Raw genomic sequence first — 24861 nt, forward strand, 5'->3', positions numbered from 1 at the left:
GGTGGATTTGAACTGCCAACCTTTTGGTTAGCAGGCATAGCTCTTAACCACTAGACCACCAGGGTTTCCATTCCCCAGGTAGAAGTATTTAATTCTTACCTAGTCAAGTATGGTTTTTTTTCTTTATAAGTTTTTGTGGTTTTTAATGACACTTTTAAACCTTATAATTATTCATTGAAATTAGAAGTTTTTCCATGAAGCCCACACTTAGTCTCTTTAAACATAATTTGAAATTCATTATCCACTATTGTTCTTTTAGATAATGCTTTTAAAAGTAATATGCAGCTTTTAAATCAGTATCTAGAAATGGAGATGATATGACATTTAGAATTTTAATCATGTTTGGGATCTGAGAAATCGGTACTCCTTTAGTAATTGTTATTTTTGAAATTATCAAAAGCTAGGTATTTTTTAACTATTATGATTTCATTTTTACCCTATTCATTTATTTATTTTTTAGAGAATTTTAAGGCTGTCGGCAGAGATTTGAAAAATGGCAACGAGTGAAAGTGTTAGCATCTTTATTAGTTCAGCATCCTTGGCTGTGGAGTATGTAGGTTCACTTCTACCAGAGAATCCTCTGCAAAAACCATTTAAAAATGCTTGGAATTATATATTGAATAATTACACAAAATCCCAGGTTACAACATGGGGATCCTTTATACTTCACGAGGCTGTTTTTCTCTTGTTCTCTTTACCTGGATTTTTGTTTCAATTTATACCCTACATGAAAAAGTACAAAGTTCAGAAGGTGAGTATAATGGACTTTAAATGGAATATTATCATTAGTGTTGTTAAATATTTTGAAACTGAATATAACTTTGTTTTAGAGATCTAGATCAGTGCTGTCCAATATATAATGTGAGCCACTTATGTACAATTAAATTTTCTAGTGGAATCCATAAAATAAAAAGGTGAAATTAATTTTCATATACTTTAACCCAGTAAGTCTAAATTATTGTCATTTCAACAGGTAATCAAAATTTTTTAAAAATTTAATGATTTATTTTCGTATTAAATCTTTGAAATCCAGTGTGTGATTTACACGTGTAGCCCATTTCAATTCAGACTAGCCATATATAAAATGTTTACAAGGCACAATTTGCTAATAGCTACTGTATTGGACTGCACAGCCCTTGATCATTATTGATAATGTCTCAAGAATAATTTGTTAAATTAGACTAAAATAGATACGATATTTATCTAACTTGAATTCATAAATTTTAATTATTAACCTAGCTGGAAGGAAAAGAATGGGGATTTGTGGGTATAAATACTTCAGTTTACTCCATCCTAGCAAATCTTAAGTGTGTGTTAATATAAGACCCTAAGCAGGACTATGAAAGTCGTGTTTTTCCCCTAAATATATGGTGGGTAGTTGTGCAGCACTCATGTCGTCCCTAATAAGGAGGTGATGCTCCTAGTTCCTAGGTATTTGATCCAATGCACTAAATGTTTCTGAGGAGCCCACTATGTATGTGACAAGTGTTGAGGTATACAAAATGCCCCTTCTCAATTATAAACATAGGGAACATAGTAAGCTCTACTAATACATATGCTAATGAGCTTCACAGAAAAGAATCTGAATTTGTTTATTATTTATCAGTACTTGATAAGCCAATGATAATTTCAAATACTTCCTGAAAATTCATGCCAAACTAAAACTCAAGGTGCTGGTAGAAAGTAGATATATCAAGAGCGTTCATCACTGGAAAGTAATTTGCACTCACTGAGGAAACATCAGGGGGCCAGTCAGCGCACACGCCCTCCTGTCAGTCTGTCAGCTTCACGGCCTCTCCCAGTGAGTCTCACTTTAAGCAAGTGCTGACATCGAGCCTCTACAGGGATGGTACAGTAGGTCAGTTGATGTGGACTCTGAAGAGGAAGGAGTCTCCTGTCACCCTACACTTAGGTCACAGAAGTTCCAAAAATGATTATTATGAAAAGGTCTGTTATGAAAGACAATTCAGTTTGAATGTCTATGTTCTAATGTGTCTTTAGGGTGATTCTGGTTGCCAGGTGTCACCTATATTTATGTATAGGGCTGATTCGTTATATGACAGGGCGAACAAGTGGTTTTCTTTCTTCACTGTCCTTATGTGCATTCGATCCTGCAGTTGCCTCACTAATCAGAGAGACAAGAACCCTTTTTCAGATAAAGATATGTGAGTGACTTTAAAATAAAACGCAGCAGAAGAAAGGACAAACAGTAACCAAGTTGGTTAGAATTAGTTGTTTATAATCTGATGTCAGAAGCATCAGAGATTCAAAGGCTGGGTGGTATGGATTCAAGTCTATACTCAGCATATGTTTTGGGCTTTACAATCTTAAAGTCCATAGTTTGAACTTTTATGATGATAAAAATAAATTGTCATGGTAATTCAGTACAAGTCTGCACAATAAAAAGGGATTTAAAAGCAAACAAAACTGTCAGTACATATTAACTATGAGTTTATGCTTTTGGAACACAAATACCTGAAATAACAAAGCAGGTGTAAAACTTGGTGATAGTGATAAAATAATAGTAAAAACTTTCTGCTTGCGAATAGACAACTTGACAGGTAATGGGCACGCTCACTAACAGTGGGAAGATTTATAAGAATGAAAGTAAGATAAAAGAGATCTTGCAGGATCTTTTTCCTGAAGTAATAGTCATATAGATTGATTCTCCAGAAATGTTTTCTTAAAGGTGCATGTACTAAAATCATTCTTTTGGAAGTTGATGGCCCTAATAAAGGTATTCCATCATATCAGAACCCAGTTATGTATAAAGAAGTAAAATATGATAAACTCATATTATATTGCATTATGTGGGACTTTTATTTTTCACTGTCTTTAACTAATTTGTGTATACTTTAAACATTATACTATGTGATTTTATTATCCATAAACCAGAAACCAAAACCTGTTGCTATGGAGTCAATTCCAACTCATAGTGATGCTATAAGACAGAGTAGAACTGCCCCATAGGGTTTCTAAGGAGCAGCTGGTGGATTCAAACTGCTGACCTTTTGGTTTGCAGCTGTAGCTCTTAACCACTAACTATGCCACCAGGGCTCCTTATTGTCCATAGCTGATTAATTTTTTGTGGTAATTTCTGTAGCTGCACAGTTATCAGGTTCTAGCCAATAGTTTTCTATCTGAAATAGTGCCATTGTTGACCAGAGCACGAATCTTCAGTTTATTTTGTTCTCAGTCGCAGACTGGAGGTTTGGAGGAGGAGGTTCAGATAATACTCACCATAGAAAGATAAGGACAATTATAAATATCTTGTCTAAACACCTTGTGTTATTGTCCAGGAAACTGAATTGTAAGCATCACAGAGCTAGGTAACTGTTTAGTGGTGGCCTTGGGGTTGGAACCTGAGTCTCCAGGTTGATTCCCATGTCAATGTTTTCCTATTTTTTTCAGGAATAATAAACTGTTCATTTCAAGAATCCCACTCAGTCTGGAGACCTAGATTTTAGTTAGACCATGTTCTACTAATAACTGCCTGTGTGATCCCTGGCAAAGTGGTGGACCTCTTTGGGCCTCTGTTGATGAACAGTGCTTCCCAGTTTGGATGTTGTGGTCCAGTTAAAAAAAAATTAATTTGGCAGCTTTCTGAATTTTTAAGTAAGGACATTTAAAATCAAGCAACAACTAGTATTTATTGCTATCTTTTTGTAAGGTGAAAAGTACGTTTTCTTATCACTAAAAAAGTATGAGTGTAGCCCTTTATTTAATTTTATTGTGCATTAGGTAGAAGTTTACAGTTGAAGTTACGTTCTCATTCCAAAATTATACACGTAATGTTTTGTGACATTGGTAGCAATCCCCACAATGTGACAGCACTCTCACCCTTTCCACACCGGTTTCCCTATGTCCATTTGTTCAGTCATGTCCCTTCCTGCCTTCCCTTTTTGCTTTTGGGCAGGAGCTCCCCATTTGGTCTTGTATATTTGGCGGAACTAAGGAGCATGTTCCTCACTTTAAATGAATTTAATTTTATGATATTGCTTGCTGAGCACATCAGCACTCCAGTGCGATTTTATGAGCACCTCACTGCATTGATCTCACTTTTCTCATTTGTACAAGGATCTGTGAACTTCATCATCTGTAGGCAGTAGTGTTCCATCCTTTGGGAACCACTGGACACATCTCTGGAGTTCTTCAGCCCAGAGAGTCTATAACTTGTCGTTGTATAAACAAAAATGTATTTATGTTCTGAAATGAATGTTACTGAATAACTGGAAGCATCAATTTTCCTCTGTAATAGAAGCTCCCAGTGTTATTGTGTACACCACTCCTTTAAAGTTGAGGGGGGCAACTATAATCTTACCAAAATGCATTTGTCCTTCTCTGAAACTTACAGTAAAAGATATGAATGATCTGTGGGCAGGAAAGATTGGGGAGTTGTTTATTCTCTAGTACTTTTGTGGTTTATTTGAAAATCTTTATGCTGGATTTGTCTATTAAGTTTCTTCATCTTTTTAAAGTAGTGATAATAGTTGTCAAGCATATAGAAGAGATGGTTGTTGTGATTTCTGGGCCTTAGAGTAACATAGAATTATAATCCCATATAAGCATTAAATAAAAATTAGGAATTCACTTCTAATTGTCAAGCTAAACTACTGATTAAAAAAAAAAATTTTTTTTTTTTTTTTTTTTTTTAACCGATAGCAGAGGTTAATGCTAAGTATTGGGATTTTTCTCCACAGAATGAACAAGAATCATTGGAAAACAAGTGGAAATGTCTTAAAGTGATATCTTTTAATCACTTTTGTATCCAGCTGCCTTTGATTTGTGGACTCTCTTATTTTACAGAATATTTCAATATTCCTTATGACTGGGAAAGAATGCCAAGATGGTATGTAAATAAAAATTTGATTTTTATACTAAATCATAATTTTTTACCCAATTAAAATATAACCGGTAACCAATTAGTTATTGCTATAGCAATAAGAGTATATCAGTTGCCGTCAAGTTGACCCGCCTCATGGCGACCCGGAATGCATCAGAGTAGAACTGTGCTCTGTAGGGTTTTCAGTGGCTGATTTTTTCAGAAGTAGATTGCCAGGCCCTTTTTCAGGGTGCTTCTGGGTAGACTTGAACCACCAAACTTTTGATTAGCAGTGGAGCTCTTAACTGTTAGTACTACCCAGGAACTCCAATTAACAAATACATAATGTGTATCTTTTTTTATTTGATTAAGACTTGTTTGATCTAAACTTTAGAAGTAAATACAATGTACAAAAATAAAACATACTAGAAACTTAAAATATTTCCATTTTTAAATCTTTCTTTGTTCTAATATAATATTTTATTAGAAGGAGATTTTTTAGCACCAGAAGTTTCTGTAGCATCCTTTATATCATTTTATACACATACACATGCTTATATGGAACAGAAGAGAACTGGTAATAAGGGAAAACATTAAATTTCAAGGCTAAAATGAATGAAAGAATTGAATAATTTGTGAGGTGTGTAAAAATTGTGCCCATATAAACACAAATATATATACTAGGAGGATGCAAGTATTTGTGTTCTAATATTTGTATTCAACTCTCTGTACCTTATATTATCTCAATATAGATTTACTACCCACACATCTGTCAGTTTGTCATACTGTGGTAGCTTGTGTGTTGCTGTGATGGTGGAAGCTATGCCACCAGTATTCAAATACCAGCAGGTTTCAGCTGAGCTTCCAGGCTAAGACAGACTACGAAGAAGGAGTTGATGGTTTACTTCTGAAAAAAGTTAGCCTGTGAAAACCTTATGACTATCAGCAGAATGTTGTCTGATATAGTGCCGCAAGATGAACCCCTCAGGTTGGATAGCACTCAAAATACAACTGGGGAAGAGCTAGCTGCCACCTCAAAGTAGAGTGGATCTTAATGATGTGGATGGAGTCAAACTTTCAGGACCTTCATTTGCTGGTATGCATGACTCAAAATGAGAAGAAACAACTACAAACATCCATTAATAATAGGAACATCGAATGTATGAAGTATGAACCTAGGAAAATTGGAAATTGTCAAAAATGAAATGGAACACATAAACATCAATATCCTAGTCATCAGTGAGCTGAAATTGGACTGGTATTGGCCATTTTGAATCAGACAGTCATATGGTCTACTGTCTTAGGCTGGGTTCTCTATAGAAGCAAAACCATTCAAGTGTATAAATATATCTATAGAGAGATTTATATCAAGGAAATGGCTCAAGGGGTTGTAAAGGCTGAAACATGGGTCAGGCTGTAGGCTTCTCCTGATTCATGTAGCCCACGTAGCCCCAGGGGCTGGTAAACCCAAGATCGCCAAGTCAGATAGCAGGGCTCTGGATCACAGGCTGCAAAGACTGATGAATCCCAAGATAAGCAGGCAAAACAGCAGATAAGCTGCTAGCTCAGGTCCCAAAAACCAGAGGTCAGAGGAACAGGAGCCAGCTGCAGCATCCAGAGTGAGCAAAAAAGCCCCTGAGCCTTGCCAGAAAGTCCACTTATACTAGATGCAGGTCACAGCCCCAAGGAAACTCCCTTTCAAATGATTGGCTCCTCACAGCAGATCTCATCATGGAAGTGATCACATGATCATATGACTGCCAAACTATATCATAACTCCCAAACCACTGAGAATCATGGCCCAGCCAAGTTGACATATAACTTTAACATAACCTGACAGATTGAAGAGGAATGGGGTTGCATTCATAGTCAAAAAGAATATTGCAAAACATACCCTGAGGTAAAATATCCATATTATTGCCAGTAAGGACAACCAGTTAATAATACAACTGTTGTTCAAATTTATACACCAACCACTAAGGCCAAAGATGAAGAAGGTGAAGATTTTTACTAACTTCTGCAGTCTGAAATTGATCAAACATGCAATCAAGATGCACTGATAATTAATGGTGATTGGAATGGGAAAGTTGCAAACAAAGAAGGACCGGTAGTTGGAAAATATGGGCCTGGTGATAGAAACAATACCAGAGATCACATGATAGAATTTTGCAAGACCAATGACTTCTTCATTGTAAATACCTTTTTCAACATCATAAATGGTGACTATACATGTGGACCTCGCCAGATGGACTACTCAGGAATCAGATCGGCTACGTCTGTGGAGGGAGATGATGGAAAAGCTCAGTATCATCAGTCAGAACAAGGCAGGGGCCAACTGCATAACACACCATCGATTGCTCATATGCAGGTTCAAATTGAAGCTGAAGAAAATTAGAGCAAGTCCATGAGAGCCAAAGTATGACCTTGGGTATATGGCATCTGAAAGAACTGAAGAAAAAATTCAGCCTTCAAGTTGCAATATTGAGGGATTCTAATGGCAAAATATTGAACAATGCAGAAAGCATCAAAAGAAGATGGAAGAAATCCAGTCATTATACCAAAAAAATTGGTCAATGTTCAATCATTTCAGGAGGTAACATATAATCAAGAACCAATACTACTGAAAGAAGAAGTCCAAGCTGCTCTGAGGACACCGGAAAGAAACAAGGCTCCACGAATTGACAGAATACCAATTGAGATGTTTCAGCAAACAGATGCAGGGCTGGAAATGCTCATTTGTCTGTACCAAGAAATTTGGAAGACAGCTGCCTGGCCAGCTGACTAGAGAGATGCATATTTATGCCTATTCCAAAGACTTATGATCCAATAGAAAGTGGAAATTATCGAACAGTATCATAAATATCACATGCAATTAAAATTTTGCTGAACATCATTCAAAAGGAGTTGAGGTAGTACATTGACAGGGAACTGTCAGAAATTCAGGGTGGATTCAGGAGGATGTGGAATGAGGGTTATCATTGCTGATGTCAGATGGATCCTGGCTGAAAGCAGAGAATGCCAGAAAGATGTTTACCTGTGTTTTATTGACTTTGTGAAGGCATTAGGTTGTGTGGTTCATAACAAATTATGGATAACATTTTGAAGAGTGGGAATTCCAGAACACTTAATTGTGCTCATAAGGAACCTGTCCATAGACCAATAGGCATATCATTTGAACAGAAAAAGAGGATACTGCATGGTTTAAAGTCAGGAAAGGTGTGCATCAGGGTTGTATCCTGTCACCATATTTAATCGATCTGTTTGCTGAACAAATAATCTGAGAAGCTATGCTATATGAAGAACTGGGCATCAGGATTGGAGGAGGACTCATTAATAACCTGCATTATACAGACGACACAACCTTGCTTGCTAAAAGTGAAGAGGACTTGAAGCACTTACTGATGAAGACCAAAGACTACAGCCTTCAGGATGGTTACACCTCAACATAAAGACAACAAAAATCCTCACAACTGGGAGGCGGAGCCAAGATGGCGGACTAGGCAGACGCTACCTCGGATCCCTCTTACAACAAAGACACGGAAAAACAAGTGAATCGATCACATACATAACAATCTACGAACCCTGAACAACAAACACAGATTTAGAGACGGAGAACGAACTAATACGGGGAAGCAGCGATTGTTTCCAGAGCCTGGAGCCAGCATACCAGTCAGGTACGGCACAAGCACAGAGACCTGCTCCACCCCCCTGAACTAACCCCGGGAGGGGGACTAGCCGGTTCCACGGGCGGCGTGGGACGCAGCCGTTAGGAGAAGTCCCCGGGAGGCAGTGACTGATCTTGGAGCAGAAAGAGTAGCATCCGAGCCGGGGAACCGTCCCACAGGGATTTGGACTGCACGCAGGTACGCCATAAACACGGAGAGTTGCTCCACCCCCTGAACTAACCCCGGGAAGGTGACCATCCGGGTCGCGCGGGCGGCGTGGGACGCAGCCGGTAGGAGAAGTCCCCGGGAGGCAGCGACTGGTATTGGAGCGGGGAGAACAGCGTTCCAGCCGGGACACTCGGTCGCGGCACAAGCACGGGGAGCTACTCCACCCATCTGAACTAACCCCGGGAGGGGGCCCACCTGGTTCACGGGGGCGGCACGGCCACGCGGCTGGAGGGACGGGAAGTCCCCGGGAGGCAGCGACTGATTTTGGAGTCGAGAGTGCACCGTCCCAGTAGGGGAGCCTTGACGCTGGGCGTGGGGTTGGAAGCGGAGGATCTGACCGTGACTCCAGCGGGCCAGACCCCCCGGGGGCAATCTCCACACAGACAGCACACATAGGCGACGCGCCCGCGGGAATCTCAGATATAAGAGTCATTCCAAGCAAGACAAGCAACTCTGGCTATATTCTGAGGCGCTACTCTCCTATCTCTCTGTTCCCTCCCCCACCCTCCCCAGGCGGCTTCATTAACATCTGAATAGCCTGAGCCAGAGGGAGAACTCTGATAGGGATCTGACTGCAGTTTTTTTTTAGCGGATTTTCTGGAAAAACTAGTTTCCCAGTGATGGCTCGGAGACAACAATCCATATCAAACCACTTAAAGAAGCAGACCGTGACAGCTTCTCCAACTCCCCAAACAAAAGAATCAAAATCTTTCCCAAATGAAGATACAATTTTGGAATTATCAGATACAGAATATAAAAAACTAATTTACAGAATGCTTAATGATATCACAAATGAAATTAGGATATCTGCAGAAAAAGCCAAGGAACACACTGATAAAACTGTTGAAGAACTCAAAAAGATTATTCAAGAACATACTGGAAAAATTAATAAGTTGCAAGAATCCATAGAGAGACAACATGTAGAAATCCAAAAGATTAACAATAAAATCACAGAATTAGACAACACACTAGGAAGTCAGAGGAGCAGACTCGAGCAATTAGAATGCAGACTGGGACATCTGGAGGACCAGGGAATCAACACCAACATAGCTGAAAAAAAATCAGATAAAAGAATTAAAAAAAATGAAGAAACCCTAAGAATTATGTGGGACTCTATCAAGAAGGATAACCTGCGGGTGATTGGAGTCCCAGAACAGGGAGGGGGAACAGAAAACACAGAGAAAATAGTTGAAGAACTTCTGACAGAAAACTTCCCTGACATCATGAAAGACGAAAGGATATCTATCCAAGATGCTCATCGAACCCCATTTAAGATTGATCCAAAAAGAAAAACACCAAGACATATTATCATCAAACTCACCAAAACCAAAGATAAACAGAAAATTTTAAAAGCAGCCAGGGAGAAAAGAAAGGTTTCCTTCAAGGGAGAATCAATAAGAATATGTTCTGACTACTCAGCAGAAACCATGCAGGCAAGAAGGGAATGGGACGACATATATAGAACACTGAAGGAGAAGAACTGCCAACCAAGGATCATATATCCAGCAAAACTCTCTCTGAAATATGAAGGCGAAATTAAGATATTTACAGACAAACACAAGTTTAGAGAATTTGCAAAAACCAAACCAAAGCTACAAGAAATACTAAAGGATATTGTTTGGTCAGAGAACCAATAATATCAGATAACAGCACAACACAAGGTCACAAAACAGAACGTCCTGATATCAACTCAAATAGGGAAATCACAAAAACAAACAAATTAAGATTAATTAAAAAAAAAATACACATAACAGGGAATCATGGAAGTCAATAGGTAAAAGATCACAATAATCAAAAAGAGGGACTAAATACAGGAGGCATTGAACTGCCATATGGAGAGTGATACAAGGCGATATAGAACAATACAAGTTAGGTTTTTACTTAGAAAAATAGGGGTATATAATGAGGTAACCACAAAAAGGTATAACAACTCTATAACTCAAGACAAAAACCAAGAAAAACGTAACGACTCAACTAACATAAAGTCAAACACTATGAAAGTGAGGATCTCACAATTTACTAAGAAAAACGCCTCAGCACAAAAAAGTATGTGGAAAAATGAAATTGTCAACAACACACATAAAAAGGCATCAAAATGACAGCACTAAAAACTTATTTATCTATAATTACCCTGAATGTAAATGGACTAAATGCACCAATAAAGAGACAGAGAGTCACAGACTGGATAAAGAAACACGATCCATCTATATGCTGCCTACAAGAGACACACCTTAGACTTAGAGACACAAACAAACTAAAACTCAAAGGATGGAAAAAAGTATATCAAGCAAACAATAAGCAAAAAAGAAGAGGAGTAGCAATATTAATTTCTGACAAAATAGACTTTAGACTTAAATCCACCACAAAGGATAAAGAAGGACACTATATAATGATAAAAGGGACAATTGATCAGGAAGACATAACCATATTAAATATTTACGCACCCAATGACAGGGCTGCAAGATATATAAATCAAATTTTAACAGAACTGAAAAGCGAGATAGATACCTCCACAATTATAGTAGGAGACTTCAACACACCCCTTTCGGAGAAGGACAGGACATCCAGTAAGAAGCTCAACAGAGACACGGAAGATCTAATTACAACAATCAACCAACTTGACCTCATTGACTTATACAGAACTCTCCACCCAACTGCTGCAAAATATACTTTTTTTTCTAGCGCACATGGAACATTCTCTAGAATAGACCACATATTAGGTCATAAAACAAACCTTTGCAGAGTCCAAAACATCGAAATATTACAAAGCATCTTCTCAGACCACAAGGCAATAAAACTAGAGATCAATAACAGAAGAACGAGGGAAAAGAAATCAAATACTTGGAAAATGAACAATACCCTCCTGAAAAAAGACTGGGTTATAGAAGACATCAAGGAGGGAATAAGGAAATTCATAGAAAGCAACGAGAATGAAAATACTTCCTATCAAAACCTCTGGGACACAGCAAAAGCAGTGCTCAGAGGCCAATTTATATCAATAAATGCACACATACAAAAAGAAGAAAGAGCCAAAATCAGAGAACTGTCCCTACAACTTGAACAAATAGAAAGTGAGCAACAAAAGAATCCATCAGGCACCAGAAGAAAACAAATAATAAAAATTAGAGCTGAACTAAATGAATTAGAGAACAGAAAAACAATTGAAAGAATTAACAAAGCCAAAAGCTGGTTCTTTGAAAAAATTAACAAAATTGATAAACCATTGGCTAGACTGACTAAAGAAATACAGGAAAGGAAACAAATAACCCGAATAAGAAATGAGAAGGACCACATCACAACAGAACCAAATGAAATTAAAAGAATCATTTCAGATTATTATGAAAAATTGTACTCTAACAAATTTGAAAACCTAGAAGAAATGGATGAATTCCTTGAAAAACACTACCTACCTAAACTAACACATTCAGAAGCAGAACAACTAAATAGACCCATAACAAAAAAAGAGATTGAAACGGTAATCAAAAAACTCCCAACAAAAAAAAGTCCTGGCCCGGACGGCTTCACTGCAGAGTTCTACCAAATTTTCAGAGAAGAGTTAACACCACTACTACTAAAGGTATTCCAAAGCATAGAAAATGACGGAATACTACCCAACTCATTCTATGAAGCCACCATCTCCCTGATACCAAAACCAGGTAAAGACATTACAAAAAAAGAAAATTATAGACCTATATCCCTCATGAACATTGATGCAAAAATCCTCAACAAAATTCTAGCCACTAGAATCCAACAACACATCAAAAAAATAATTCACCCTGATCAAGTGGGATTTATACCAGGTATGCAAGGCTGGTTTAATATCAGAAAAACCATTAATGTAATCCATCACATAAATAAAACAAAAGACAAAAACCACATGATCTTATCAATTGATGCAGAAAAGGCATTTGACAAAGTCCAACACCCATTTATGATAAAAACTCTTACCAAAATAGGAATTGAAGGAAAATTCCTCAACATAATAAAGGGCATCTATGCAAAGCCAACAGCCAATATCACTCTAAATGGAGAGAACCTGAAAGCATTTCCCTTGAGAACGGGAACCAGACAAGGATGCCCTTTATCACCGCTCTTATTCAACATCGTGTTGGAAGTCTTAGCCAGGGCAATCAGGCTAGACAAAGAAATAAAAGGTATCCGGATTGGCAAGGAAGAAGTAAAGTTATCACTATTTGCAGATGACATGATTATATACACAGAAAACCCTAAGGAATCCTCCAGAAAACTACTGAAACTAATAGAAGAGTTTGGCAGAGTCTCAGGTTATAAAATAAACATACAAAAATCACTTGGATTCCTCTACATCAACAAAAAGAACACCGAAGAGGAAATAACCAAATCAATACCATTCACGGTAGCCCCCAAGAAGATAAGATACTTAGGAATAAATCTTACCAAGGATGTAAAAGACCTATACAAAGAAAACTACAAAGCTCTACTACAAGAAATTCAAAAGGACATACTTAAGTGGAAAAACATACCTTGCTCATGGATAGGAAGACTTAACATAGTAAAAATGTCTATTCTACCAAAAGCCATCTATACATTTAACGCACTTCCGATCCAAATTCCAATGTCATATTTTAAGGGGATAGAGAAACAAATCACCAATTTCATATGGAAGGGAAAGAAGCCCCGGATAAGCAAAGCACTACTGAAAAAGAAGAAGAAAGTGGGAGGCCTCACCTTACCTGACTTCAGAACCTATTATACAGCCACAGTAGTCAAAACAGCCTGGTATTGGTACAACAACAGACACATAGACCAATGGAACAGAATTGAGAACCCAGACATAGATCCATCCACGTATGAGCAGCTGATATTTGACAAAGGACCAGTGTCAATTAACTGGGGAAAAGACAGCCTTTTTAACAAATGGTGCTGGCATAACTGGATATCCATTTGCAAAAAAATGAAACAGGACCCATACCTCACACCATGCACAAAAACTAACTCCAAGTGGATCAAAGACCTAAACATAAAGACTAAAACGATAAAGATCATGGAAGAAAAAATTGGGACAACCCTAGGAGCCCTAATACAAGGTATAAACAGAATACAAAACATTACCAAAAATGATGAAGAGAAACCCGATAACTGGGAGCTCCTAAAAATCAAACACCTATGCTCATCTAAAGACTTCACCAAAAGAGTAAAAAGACCACCTACAGATTGGGAAAGAATTTTCAGCTATGACATCTCCGACCAGCGCCTGATCTCTAAAATCTACATGATTCTGTCAAAACTCAACCACAAAAAGACAAACAACCCAATCAAGAAGTGGGCAAAGGATATGAACACACATTTCTCTAAAGAAGATATTCAGGCAGCCAACAGATACATGAGAAAATGCTCTCGATCATTAGCCATTAGAGAAATGCAAATTAAAACTACGATGAGATTCCATCTCACACCAGCAAGGCTGGCATTAATCCAAAAAACACAAAATAATAAATGTTGGAGAGGCTGCGGAGAGATTGGAACTCTCATACACTGCTGGTGGGAATGTAAAATGGTACAACCACTTTGGAAATCTATCTGGCGTTATCTTAAACAGTTAGAAATAGAACTATCATACAACCCAGAAATCCCACTCCTCGGAATATACCCTAGAGATACAAGAGCCTTCATACAAACAGATATATGCACACCCATGTTTATTGCAGCTCTGTTTACAATAGCAAAAAGTTGGAAACAACCAAGGTGTCCATCAACGGATGAATGGGTAAATAAATTGTGGTATATTCACACAATGGAATACTACGCATCGATAAAGAACAGTGACGAATCTCTGAAACATTTCATAACATGGAGGAACCTGGAAGGCATTATGCTGAGCGAAATGAGTCAGAGGCAAAAGGACAAATACTGTATAAGACCACTATTATAAGATCTTGAGAAATAGTAAACCTGAGAAGAACAAAAAAAAAAAAAAAAAAAAAAAAAAAAAAATCCTCACAACTGCACCAAGAAGCAACGTCATGATAAATGGAGAAACTATTGAAGTTGTCAAAGATTTCACTTTACTTGGATCCATAATCAACACCCATGGAAGCAGCAGTCAAGAAATTAAACAACGTGTTGTGTTGGTTAAATCTGCTGCAAAAGATGTCTTTAAAGTATTGAAAAGCAAAGATGTCACTTTAAGGACTTAGGTGTGCCTGACCTAAGCCATGGTGTTTTCAATTGGCTCATATGCATGTGAAAGCTGGGCAATGAATGAGGAAGTCTGAAGAATTGACAGCTCTGAATTATGGTGTTGGCAAAAAATATTGAATATACGATATACGACGGACTGCCGGTAGAACGAACAAATCTGTCCTGGAAGAAACACAGCTACAATGCTCCTTAGAAGCAAGGATGGCGGAGACTTTGTCTGACATACTTTGGACATGTTATCTGGAGGAACCAGTCTCTGGAGAAGGACATGATGCTTGGTAAAGAAGAAGATCATTGAAAAAAGAGGAGGACTCCCCATGAGATGCATTTAAGATAGGAAAGAAACAGGGACCGAGCCCCTAGGCAAGGAGCCCTGCAACACCTACAACTTGCAACTTACTTACAATGTGTTTGGCTAAGCAAAACCCCCATCCTGGAATGTGCGATAAGAAAAGAACAAACAGTGTACTCCCTTGTAAGATGTTTTTTCAGAAGGACTGACCAGATCTGGTCCCTGGAGCATGCGCAGACCTCTGCAAGGTGACCGACGGATGACTTATGCCTGATGCAAATACCCAAGACAGGAATTAACCAGGCACCACAGGAAAGACTGTGCAGACGCAACACCCCATAATAAGGCCTGCACCAAATCCCAGAAGCATCCGGGACAGGAGCCATCTTAAAGCCATCTTATAAAGCTGCTGGGTGTGCACCGTAGTTAACAAATCCCGGCCCAGATGGGCCATTTACCAGAAAGCCTCGTCTATACCTATGAATAAACATAAATCTTACCCTCTCCAAAAAAAAAAACCTTTAAAAACCCATGGAAATTCTTTGCTCTGAGAGACAGGGGTAAGCGTTGCCTAGGCTCTCCTTGTCTCCGCTTGCAAGCCTCTTCAGTAAAGCTTTGTTCCTATGGAAAATTCTCCATGCCTCACCTGTTTGTTCTTAACCAGCGAAAGGCAAGAACCTTCTTCAATTAAAGGTGTAGAGGCGCTGGCAACAGGTTGACACAGTGGCTGCAGTAATGGGCTCAAGCATAACAATGATTATGAGATTGGCGCAGGACCAGGCAGTGTTTTGTTCTTTTGTACACAGGGTCGCAATGAGTGTAACTGACTTGATGGCACCTAGCAACGTAGATATACCGACTTATAAATGCGTATTTTTTAGTAATATATGTTCAACATATAATAGAATTTCTGCAAATTTGTATATAAAATATTTTTTTGCCCATAGCTCATAAGTTGTGTCTTTCTCTTTGGTTGAAAAACTTGATGTTACTATTATTAACCTTAGTTCAAGCCCTTTACCAATATTATTTTTTTCCCATAAGTTTTCGATTTTGTTTAACTCTGATTTGATACCTATGAATTAGAATTGGTGTTATGTTAAATCTCTGTACTTTAATTTGTATCATATAGACATGTTTTATCTAATGGTTTTGAGAATTAGTTGATCAGTATATCCAATTAGGTCAAGTTAAGTGGGTGTTTGCTTTTCTGTAACGTCTCAAGCCGTGATCTCAAGTAAGAGTTTGAATTGTTCACATAAAAATTATTTTGTGCTCATTACAGTATTTTCACCTTAAACGTACATGCTTTTGCTAAGATGCTTTGGCTGTGCCATGATTGAGGATACCTGGCACTATTTCCTGCACAGACTCTTACATCACAAAAGAATATATAAATATATTCATAAAATTCATCATGAGTTTGAGGTACGTTAGAATTATACTTAATACATTTTTTATTAGACACGAAATGTCATTATTTTTATTGTGTGAGCATTTTTAAAAATTGTTGATGTTTTCATTTCCTTCTCCTTTAACATGATTGCTGAGCACATAATACAGGCACACACACATAGCCAGCTCTACAGATTTTCTTTAGTGCCTAAATTTCATGGTAAATTGAGAACCGAAGCACAAAAAAATTACATGAAATACTTTTTTTCTCATTTTTATGGCCAGAGCAATATGCTGACATACACATTTGGATATCTGAGAATTTGATAGCAGCTGTAGGGATGCCAGTGTCATTCAGATGGGACCCAAAACAACCACCCCTTAATGTTTTAAGTTCTAAAACATTATCAGCTCGTTTAACACATTTCCACTGACTGCCACAAAAGTCATGACTTTTAAATTTTTTCTAAATTTTATTTTTATTTATTATTTTATTGATTTGGCACTGACAAGTTGGCTATGTCAGAATTTTCTGCACTGATCCTGATTACATGGTGTACTAGTACTAAATCAAACATGCCTTTCTTGTTAGAGCAAATTGAAAGGCAAAGATTAGAGTTCAAGTCAGTTGTTAAATGCCTTCATTTAAACCATGAAAGATAGCCATTAAGATTTTATTAAGGGCATCCCTAGATCTTTAGATTTTTGGTGTGTACAAAAGGATATTTTTATGAAGAATTATTACTATTATATATGACTATATACATTATTGGAAACGCTGGTGGTGCAGTGGTTAATTGCTACGGCTGCTAACTAAAAGGTCGGCAGTTCAAATCCACCGGGCACTCCTTGGAAACTCTATGGGGCGGTTCTGCTCTGTCTTATAGGGTTGCTGTGAGTCAGAATCGACTCGACTGCAACTTTTTTTTTAAATATATATTACTGATATATATTTTAAAAACTATATGCATAAGTAACAGAATATATTAAAGCATCCTTATCCATTTGTTTTAGGCTCCGTTTGGAATGGAGGCTGAATACGCACATCCCTTGGATCTCTTAATTCTTGAAACTGGATTTGTTCTTGCATTCGTGCTTTTATGTGATCATGCAGTTTTTCTATGGGTATGGCTGACCTTTCGTTAGATAGGAGCTATTGATGTCCATAGGTAAGTTACGGTTTCTAGTCAGATAATTAAAACCATGAAATAGCTTGATTTTTCATGCCCATAAGATTATCTGTAGACTAACAGGAGAAATTAAATTTTGTTAACTGTTATTATTTAAAAGAAAAAAGACTTATCATTGGATAAAAGTTCAAGTAATAGAGATGTTTTTATAATACATCTCTATACTGTTATCCTTTATATAGTGAAAATATATTCATTACTATTCCAGCAAATAAGATTTTGATAGGTACTGCCAAACTGCCCTCCATAGAGGCCCCTACTTATACTCCTACCATGAATGTATGAGAATGTTTTCCCTTTTCCCAACATCCTTCCAAATCTACATATTAAACTCTTTTAAATGTTTTCAATATTTGGTAGAAAGTGCTTTCAGTTTTTCCATCTGCATTTCTTCTGTGTCTCCTGAGCCTAAGCATCTATTCGTATATTTATTTTTAATTTTTCTTGTGCTTTAATTGAAAGTTTACAAATCTAGTCAGTCTCTCACCCAAAAATTTATATACACCTTGCTGTATACTCCTAATTGCTCTCCCTCTAATGAGACAGCACACTCCTTCCCTCCACTCTCTCTTTTCGTGTCCATTCCACCAGCTTCTGACCCCCTCTGCCCTCTTATCTCCCCTCCAGATAGGAGATGCCAACATAGTCTCCAGGGGCTACTTGATCCAAGAAGCTCATTCTTCACCAGCATCTTTTTCTATCCCATTCTCCAGTCCAATCCCTGTCTGAAGAGTTGGCTTTGGGAATGGTTCTTGTCTTGGGCTAACAGAAGGTCTGGAGGCCATGACCACTGGGGTCCTTCTAGTCTCAGTCAGACCATTACGTCTGGTCTTTTTACGAGAATTTGGGGTCTGCATCCCACTGCTCTCCTGCTCCCTCAGGAGTTCTCTGTTGTGTTCCCTGTCAAGGCAGTCATTGGTTGTGGCTGGGTACCATCTAGTTCTTCTGGTCTCAGGCTGGTGTAGTCCCTGGCTTATATGGCCCTTTCTGTCTCTTGGGCCCATAATTACCTTGTGTCCTTGGTATTCCTCATGCTCCTTTGTTCCCAGTGGATTGAGACCAATTGATGCATCTTAGATGGCCAGTTGCTAATGTTTAAGACCCCAGACGCCACTCTCCAAAGTGGGATGCAGAATGTTTTCTTTATAGATTTTATTATGCCAATTGACTTAGATGTCCTCTGAAACCATGGTCCCCAAACCCCCGTCCCTGCTGTGCTGGCCTTCGAAGCATTCAGTTTATTCAGGAAACTTCTCTGCTTTTGGTTTAGTCCAGTTGTGCTGACCTCTCCTGTACTGTGTGTTGTCTTTCCCTTCAACCGTCAAAGAATATCTTCTCTGTTTAAACTATTTCTCGAGTCCTTATAGTAGTGGTCTTATACAATATTTGTCCTTTTGCAACTGACTAATTTCACTCAGCATAATGCCTTCCAAATTCCTCCATGTTATGAAATGTTTCACAGATTCGTCACTGTTCTTTGTCGATGCGTAGTATTCCATTGTGTGAATATACCATAATTTATTTATCTGTTCATCCATTGATAGGCACTTTGGTTGTTTCCATCTTTTTGCTATTGTAAACGGTGCTACAATGAACATGCGTGTGCATATATCTGTTCATGTAAAGGTTCTTATTTCTCTAGGACATATTCCAAGGAGTGGGATTGCTGGATCATGTGGTAGTTCTATTTCTAGCTTTTTAAGGCAGCGCCAAATCGATTTCCAAAGTTGTTGTACCATTTGACATTCCCACCAGCAAAGTATAAGTGTTCCAGTCTCTCCACAACCTCTCCAACATTTATTATTTTCTGTTTTTTTGGATTAACGGCAGCCTTTGTTGTAGTGAGATGGAATCTCATTGTAGTTTTGATTTGCGTTTCTCTAATGGCTAATGATTGTAAGCATTTCCTCATGTATCTGTTAGCTACCTGAATGTCTTCTTTAGCGAAATGTCTGTTCATATCTTTTGCCCTTTTTTTAATTGGGTTATTTGTCTTTTTGTAGTTGAGTTTTTGCAGTTATCATGTAGATTTTAGAGATTAGGCACTGATCAGAAATGTCATAGCAAAAAACTTTTTCCCAGACTGTAGATAATCTTTTTACTCTTTTGGTGGTCTTTCGATGAGTATAATAATAATATAAGAGTATAGGCATTTGATTTTTAGGAGCTCGCAGTTATCTACTTTCTCTTCTGCATTGTTAGTAATGTTTTGTATACTGTTTACGCCATGTATTAGGGCTCCTAACGTTGCCCCTATTTTGTCTTCCATGATCTTTATCGCTTTAGATTTGATATTTAGATCTTTGATCCATTTTGAGTTAGTTTTTGTGCATGGTATGAGGTATGGGTCTTTTTTCATTTTTTTGCAGATGGAGATCCAGTTATGTCAGCACCAGTTGTTAAAAAGACTGTATTTTCCCCATTTAACTGATTTTGGGCCTTTGTCAAATATCAGCTGATCATATGTGGATAGATTTCTGCCTGGATTCTCAACTCTGTTCCATTGGGCTATGTATCTGTTGTTGTACCAGTACCAGGCTGTTTTGAGTACTGTGGTGGTATAATAGGTTCTAAAATTAGGTAGCGTGATGCCTCCCAGTTTGTTCTTCTTTTTCACTAATGCTTTACTTATCTGGGGCCTCTTTCCCTTCCATATGAAGTTGGTGATCTTTTTCTCCATCTCATTAAAAAATGTCATTGGAATTTGCATCAGAATTGCGTTGTATCTATAGATGGCTTTTGGTAGAATAGACATTTTTACAATGTTAAGCCTTCCTATCCATGTGCAACGTATGTTGTTCCAATCTATGTAGGTCTCTTTTGGTTTCTTGCAGTAGTGTCTTGTAGTTTTCTTTGTATAGGTCTTCTACATCTCTGGTAAGATTTATTCCTAAGTATTTTGTCTTCTTGGGGACTGCTGTAAATGGTATCGATTTGGTGGTTTCCTCCTCGATGTCCTTTTTCTTGGTGTAGAGGAATCCAGCTGATTTTTTTAAGTTTATTTTGTATCCTGATACTCTGCTGAACTCTGCTATTAGTTTTAGTCATTTTCTTGAGGATTCCTTAGGGTTTTCTCTGTATAAGATCTTGTCATCTGTAAATAGAGATACTTTTACTTCTTCCTTACCAATCTGGATGCCCTTTTTTTCTTTACCTAGCCTAATTGCTCTGGATAGGACTTCCAGCACAATGTTGAATAAGCGTGGTGATAAAGCGCATCCTTGTCTGGTTCCCGATTTCAAGGGGAATGCTTTCAGACTCTCTCCATTTAGGATGACGTTGGCTGTTGGCTTTGTATAAATGCCCTTTATTATGTTGAGGAATTTTCCTTCTATTCCGATTTTGCTGAGAGTTTTTATCATGAATGGGTGTTGAACTTTGTCAAATGCCTTTTCTGCATCAACTGATAAAATCATATGAGTCTTGTCTTTTGTTTTATTTATGTGGTGGTTTACATTAATTGTTTTTCTAATGTTGAACCATCCCTGCATACCTGGTATGAATCCCACTTGATCATGGTGAGTTATTTTTTTGATATGTTGTTGAATTCTATTGGCTAGAATTTTATTGAGGATTTTTGCATCTACATTCATGAGGGATATAGGTCTATAATTTTCTTTTCTTGTGGTGTCTTTACCTGGTTTTGGTATCAGGGATATGGTGGCTTCATAGAATGAGTTTGGTAGTATTCCATCCTTTTCTATGCTCTGAAATACCCTTAGTAGTAGTCGTGTTAACTCTTCTCTGAAAGTTTGGTAGAACTCTGCAGTGAAGTCATCTGAGCCAGGGTTTTTTTTGTTGTTGTTGTTGTTAGTTTTTTAAATTACCTTTTCAATCTCTTCTTTTGTTATGGGTCTATTTAGTGGTTCTACCTCTGTTTGTGTTAGTTTAGGTAGGTACTGTGCTTCTAGGAATTCGTCCATTTCTTCGAGGTTTTCAAATTTGTTAAAATACAGTTTTTCGTAGTAATATGATATGATTCTTTTAATTTCAGTTGGGTCTGTTGTAATATCAACCATTTCATTTCTTATTCGGGTTATTTGCTTCCTCTCCTGTTTTTCTTTTGTCAGTTTGGCCAATGGTTTATTAATTTTGTAAATTTTGTCAGAGAATCAGCTTTTGGTCTTGTTAACTCTTTCAGTTGTTTTTCTGTTTTCTATTTCATTTAATTCTGCTCTAATTTTTATTATTTGCTTTCTTCTGGTGCCTGAAGGTTTCTTTTAAACGCTTTTGTTGCTCTCTTTCTATTTATTCAATTTATAGGAATAATTCTTTGATTTTGGCCCTTTCTTCTTTTTGGATGTGTGCATTTATTGGTATAAATTGGCCTCTGAGCACTGCTTTTGCTGTGTCCCAAAGGTTCTGATAGGAAGTGTTTTCATTCTCACTGGATTCTGTGAATTTCCTTATCCCATCTTTAAGGTCTTCTATAACCCAGTGTTTTTTGAGCAGGGTATTGTGCAGTTTCCAAGTGTTCGATTTCTTTCCCTGCTTTTTCTGTTATTGATAACTACTTTTATGGCCTGATGGTCAGAAAAGATGCTTTGTAATATTTTGATGGTTTGGATCCTGCTAAGTCTTGCTTTATATGTGGCCTATCTAGAGACTGTTCCAGGTGCACTAGAAAAGAAAGTATACTTTGCAGCTGTTGGGTGGAGTGTTCTGTATATGTCTACGAGGTCAAGTTGGTTGATTGTGGCATTTGGATCTTCCGTGTCTTTATTGAGCTTCTTTCTGGATGTCCTGTCCTTCACCAAAAGTGGTGTGTCGAAGTCTCCTACTGTAATTGTGGAGCTGTCTATCTCACTTTTTAATGATGTTAGAGTTTCTTGTAGCCCTGTCATTGTTTGCATAAATATTTAATATGGTTATGTCCTCCTGGTATATTGTCCTCTTAACCATTGTATAGTGTCTTTCCTTGTCCTTTTTGGTGGATTTAATTTTAAAGTCTATTTTTGTGTGTATATTTTTTGACCAGTGTTACCTTTTTCTTCTTTAAGTTACCTTACTATATTTATTCTTTGCCCATTTTTCTGTTAGGTTATGCATCTTTTTCCTGTTGGTTGCAGAAGCTTTGTTTTTTTAAATACGTTATAAATATTTTCTCCCTGTTATTTGAATTTTAGCTTTCAATGGCTTTTTCATGGTACTAAAGTCTTAAATTTTCATGTAGTCAAGTATATGAGTCACTTCATTTGTGGCTTTCTTGTTTTGTGCCTTGCTGAGAAAGACCTTTCCTGGAAGATTATGTTGAAGGAAAAATATTTTTGTCATTTCTTAAAAATCTAGTTAAATACCGTAATCCAAGATTAGCAATTCTTTTATCCTTCTTTAATAAATCTAAAGCAATCTCTTTTACAAAAAAAAAAAACAAAAATTGAAACAGTGAGGCTTCATTGAAGAAGAACATTTCTCGTTTTTTCTGTGTGGCGGTTTTTTTTAATTGACAGAGGCACTGACCTATATATGTACATATCTCAGACGCTTCTTTTCTGTCCATTGAAAGACCTTTTGCAGCACATTATTTATATTTAATGACTTTTTTAATGCCTAATGTCCTAAAAAAAAAAATTTTTTTTTAATGTCCTAATTTTTTATTATTTCAAAAAAATTATTGTATGTTCATTGCATTTGACTTGGGACTTATTCTGCCCATAAAGGCATATTCTAAGAATTATTTTAAACCACTGAAGTAGCAAGATTGATGCTTCTCATTGTAGCCAAGCATAACTGGGTATCAGGTTTTAGATATACAGTCAGAAATAAAGGAAATAAAAGAAGTAGCTGCACAGTAATTCTTGATATAACTTTTTTAATTCTTGATATTAATTTCACATGACCTTTATTAAAGGCATATGTAGTATTGTGGCATTATTTAGCTGCTATAATCTGTGGTGAGAACTCTCTTCTAAAACGGAAAAGAAAAACAGTTTTTGAAAATCTATGTCAAAAGATTTATTGTCTTTCATCCCCTGAAGTAGTTAATACACAGTTTCCATAGATCTTTTTTTTTTTTTTTCTTACTGTGTTTTCTAGAATATTAGCTCTCTAGTGCTGCTATAACAGAACTACCGAGTGGATGGCTTTGACAAACAGAAATTTATTCTTTCACAGTTTAGGAGTTTAGAAGTCCACATTCAGGGCACCAGCTCTAGGGGAAAGCTTTGTCTCTCTGTCAGCTCTGGTGGAAGACCCTTGTGTCCTTTCAACATCTGTTTGCCCAGCCTTCCTTGGGGATCTCCAAGTGTCTTGGCATCCATCTTCCTGTTGGTGTAGGAGGTTCTCAGTGCAGGGACCTTGAGTCCAAAGGATGCGCTTTTCTTCTGACTCTTCTTTCTCGGTGGTAGGTCGGCTCCTCTCCTCTCTGCTCTCTTCTCTCTCCTTTTATGTCTTGTAGGTATGAATCATCAAGTCACACCCATCTGTAAGGTATGACTCAAGATACATCCCATAAAGATTCTACCTCATTAGCATGTAGAGATTAGGATTTACAACACATCACAAAATGAAGAATAATTTTATCAGATCACAAAATGGAAGACAACCACACAATACTGGGGATCATGGCCTAGCCACATTGACACATATTTTGAGGGGACACAGTTCAATCCATGACAAATATGTACCCTTTTCTGTAAATTTTTGTCTTTTGTAAACATAATAGATATAAAATGACTCAGGCAAAGTAGAATGCTATTTGAATTAGTTAAAGAGCACATACTTATCAATGAAATTGTTACCTATCTGAGATGTATTTATTTCCTTAATGATCTTTACCGTTTTATTTCAGTGGTTATGATATTCCTTTCAACCCTTTAAACCTCATCCCTTTCTACGCTGGCTCACGGCATCATGATTTCCACCACATGAACTTCACTGGAAACTATGCTTCAACTTTTACATGGTGGGATAGAATTTTTGGAACAGACTCTCAGTTTAATGCCTACACTGAAAAGATGAAGAAATTGGAAAAAAAGACGGAATAAACCTCTCCTGTAAACTCACTTGAAGATACACATTTTCCTAAGTTGAAACTAGTTGCTTCGGGGAGCAAAAATAAGCATGTGTCTTGGGTTCTATGTGATTAAA

General features: G+C 37.4%; 1 pseudogene; it reads left to right on the forward strand.

Annotated features, from left to right (window-relative positions):
• Nucleotides 1–493: 493 nt before the first annotated feature.
• LOC126064696 (methylsterol monooxygenase 1-like) lies at nt 494–24861 on the forward strand (annotated as a pseudogene).

This window comes from Elephas maximus, chromosome 21, assembly GCF_024166365.1.
Source record: "Elephas maximus indicus isolate mEleMax1 chromosome 21, mEleMax1 primary haplotype, whole genome shotgun sequence".
In the NCBI taxonomy this organism is placed as follows: Eukaryota; Metazoa; Chordata; class Mammalia; order Proboscidea; family Elephantidae; genus Elephas; species Elephas maximus.